This window comes from Tuber melanosporum (genome assembly GCF_000151645.1).
Source record: "Tuber melanosporum whole genome shotgun sequence assembly, scaffold_162, strain Mel28".
NCBI classification, from domain to species: Eukaryota; Fungi; Ascomycota; class Pezizomycetes; order Pezizales; family Tuberaceae; genus Tuber; species Tuber melanosporum.
In genome coordinates, this window is record NW_003298822.1 from 119,630 (window position 1) to 123,743 (window position 4,114).

Here is a 4,114-nt window from a genome sequence, read left to right on the forward strand (position 1 = left end):
GCCTTGTCCAGTTCGATCGGTTGCAGGCAATTTTATACGACAACTTCTAGACAGTATTCGCTGAGATGAGGAGGCTTTGATGAAGGCCTTAATTGAGCAGTTCCATGATTCCGAATATGATGGACAAGCTCAAGAGGATATCCTTTCAATTATGTGTACTATCGAGCAAAGAGACAAAACTGTGTTTGCCTATTCCCAAAAGGTTCTTAAATTACTTCAACGGAAGCTACAGGATTTACGACAATATGATAAGATTTTGATCCAGTACTATATCAATGGGCTGGTAAGTCAACATCTCCGGGAGATGGCAATTTTGACTTTCTTGAGATCTAACTCTGATGAGAGCTCAGCACAAGTTGTTAAAGGAGTGATGCGGTTGGCGAGACAATTGAAAATGAAAGGTTATAGAAAGGTGGGACGGAGTGATGATGATTCTGATGAGAGTGATGATGAAGAGTTCGAGGACTCTGGAGATTCTGACAACTACTCTGATTCCAATGATCAAAGTGATTACAAGTATTCTAAGAGATCTACTAGGAGATCTGAGAAGAGAGGTAGACATTCTGAGGAAAAATTAAAGAGAAAATCCAGAAAGAGAAATTACTATCAAAAGGAAAGCTCTATTCGAGAAGATGTTGATAAATTGCGGGAAATGGTCAAAACTTTGATGAAGGCTAAGACACCCCCCTTCTTAGATGATAAACATATGACTTTAAGACAAAATCAAGATGTTATACCACTGGATAACTATGCTTTAGAACGTTCTTATGGTTATATCCCACAGCAAGGTCAATACGCCAATCGACAGCAAAGATCTGGTTATTCTATGAACCAACATCCTGAGTTGCCAAAACACAGATCAAGTCAAATGGTTCAAAACTTTGAAGAGGGAATGGATAGGCCTTCAAGCCACATTACACGCAGTTCAACTTATACAGGAACACCTTCAAGAGAGCCTATTGTTGGACCAAATAGTATGTTGTACTACCCTGCACGTAGTAAACTAACTTGTTATAATTGTGGGCAGGAGGGACATATTTGTCCTCATTGTCCTAAGTTGAGAGACTTCAATGAAGCAGCTAGAGCAGTTCACTTTATGCAGGCTCTACCAATACGACAGCCAGGGGGTAGTGGTCTACAACCATCACAGTTTATAGAGCCTCAACAACAGGAAAAGTCAGTTAGTGCGATTGAGGTGACAGCTATGTCTTCGGCTTTGGATGGGGTAAAGGTTCAAGTGGAAAAGCTAGTGAAGGAGGAACGTAAGGATCTCATGGTATTTGTTGAAGAGATTATTGAGGATAGTGATGATAACCTTCCGGAGCTGGGAGTTCCTGTAGTGGCTGGAGAGCGTGCTCGCCGGTTTAGCGAGTTGCCACCAGAGTTCGAAGGAGAAGAGGGCCTGGCAAGTCAACGGCAAAGAATTCTGGAACATGGAGAAGTAACTCCAGGAGCAGAACCAATGAAGGGGCCAGGCAAAAAGACAAAGCTAAGACTTATTCGCATGATGGCAGGTCAGGATAGATTCGACTTTGTTGGAGCATTACGTGATACTCCAGTCTTGGGTTTAAACTGGGGATCTTTTTTTTGATTTAGCACTGGTGGTCAAGAAAGATATTTGTCGGTTACTAGTCCAGGAGCGTACAAAGAGGTCCGAACGAGGTAAGCCCAAGTGGAAAGGCAAAAGAGTGCTAATGGATACAGGCATCCAGACTACAGGTGGTGGTGAGGAAGGAGTTCTTATGGTAGCAACTGATAGGGATCTTGGTAATGTTACAAACTTTTACATAAGAGGTGTTATTGAGATCAAGCGACGAAAATATCATATTAAAAGGATCCTGGTTGACGCAGGTTCAGTTGTAAACCTTATGCTAATCGAGTTGTTAAAGTCGATAAATGCAAAGTTGGTGAGGACAGATGGCATGATTATACGTACCGCAACAAATGCGTTGGCCAGGATTTCTTATTGCACAGATTTGAGGATAACAATTGCTGGAGTACCATGTGATTTGCGAGTATATGCTCTTCCAGGTGAGTACAGTCTTACATATCCTTTGCTACTAAGTCGGCGCTGGCTACAAGCAGTCAAGGCGAAGGGTGATTATGCTACTGGAAAATACTACATTATGGGTAGGAATGGCACGTGTGTACAGATACCTTCGGATGAGGGATATAAGAAAGTTAATGGTGAAGATGGAAAGACTCAGCAGCCTCGAGTACCAATTGTGTTAAGAGATAAAGCTTTGGGAAAGGGCCGGTTGTCTGCGGAAGTAAAAGAAGAGTTGGAGCTGCAGGAAGCTGAGGGTAATCAATTCTTTAACCGTTTAATTAAGTTAATAAGAAGAGAAGTGGATGAGCAGATTGAGGCAGAATTCGAAGATGATGAAGATGATAGTGGAGTTTCCGAGCTCTCGGAAAACTAACTTCTCCAGTTAATACAGTAGGCTGATTGGCTGGAGGAAAGAAGAAGTTGATGGAGGAAGACTTTAAAGGTTTACAGTTGTTTGAGGATATTCAGGAATATGATGTGAATGAGGATGAGGATAGGTTTACCACTTTTGAATCTGTTATTGCTAACAAGAAAGAGAGGTTGGAAAGTGTGATGTATATTGAGAAAGATGAGGCAGAGTTTGTGGATACCACTGAAATAGAAAAGTCTGAAGTTGGTGAGGACCAGATATCTGATACCAAGTATTGGAATTTGAGTTTGATGGACGGTTTGGGTATGTTTGATGACGAGAAGTCTGGTCCTACTAAGGTTCTCTCAGATGAGGAAGGTGGTATTTACAAAAATAGTGAAGTCAACTCACACAACACAAAAAGGAAAATTGTGAAAAAGGGAGTGCAGAAAGAAAGTCTGGAGTGTAGTAGGATTTGTGTGTCTCTTGCAAAGGAGACTATTATTGATGAGGTGGAGGTACCAGAGGTGTCAGAAGAGTATGACAAGAATAAGGCTTCTGAGAGGAGAAGCAGATTGGTGAAGGGAAGCAAAAAGGCAGAGACAACTACATCTGATGAGAAAGAAATAAAGGGTTTTGATAGAAAGAAAACTATTAAGGAGGTGGAGGAATCGAGAGTTGGTAATGAAGGCGATTGGTTGGAAGTGTGTCAAACAGAAGAAGAACTGTTTGGGAGAGTGTTACAATTCCCGACTGAGAGACGACCGATTGAGTATAGGTGGCCATTGAAAGAAGAAGACGAAAATGAGCAAGCCATGGCATGGTTTAAGACAAGAAAGATTTCATTGGGAAAGAAATTAAAAGATGACGAGAAGAAGAAAGCAATTCTGTTACTGTTTACATGGAAAGATGTCTTTGCAAAGGACCTAAAGGATATGCCGGTAACAGATTTGGTGGAGCACCAAATACCAGTATGGCCTGAATTACGACCAAGGTGAGCTCGAGACAAGATCTATAACAGGGAGAAACGAGATTGGTTGGAAGTCAATATATCAAAGCTTGAAAAGGCAGGTATCCTAGGTCACTCAGAATCACCTTGGTCACATAGGACTAAGTTTGTACGCAAGAAAGATGGTGGGTTATGGATGGTACAAGTATTCTGTCTGATCAATGAGGCGACTATGGTATCAAGTTATCCAATGAAGCGTATTGAGCCAGTTATAAACAACTTAATGCAGGCCAGATTTTCTATCTACTTCCAAGCTGATGCAGCCAATGGATTTTGGGCTGTATTGATGGATCCTAAACATGCTTACCGGACTGCATTTTCGACACATAATGGGCAATGGCAATACCTTCGTATGGGACAAGGGCTTGTGGGAGCACCAAGGACTTATGCACGATTGAAAGATTTGTTCAGTGGTGCTATTCCGGCACCGAATCTGGAACCTTGCTTGAACCGATGTTCGGATGGTGCATTTGAGTGCTTCGTTGATGACGACTTTGGAGCACATACAGCCTTTATTTCCTTGTTCAACTTTCTTCATAATTACTACTTCCCACAGCTTCTTTGGGCACGGATTACACTAAAGGATTCAAAGTCAGGTTTCTTCCTAGAAAATATCAATCAACTTGGATACAAGAGTGATGGGGAGTGGCCTTAGACCTTCCTTAGATAAGGTCAAAGCAATTCGTGACTACCCCAGGCCCACCAA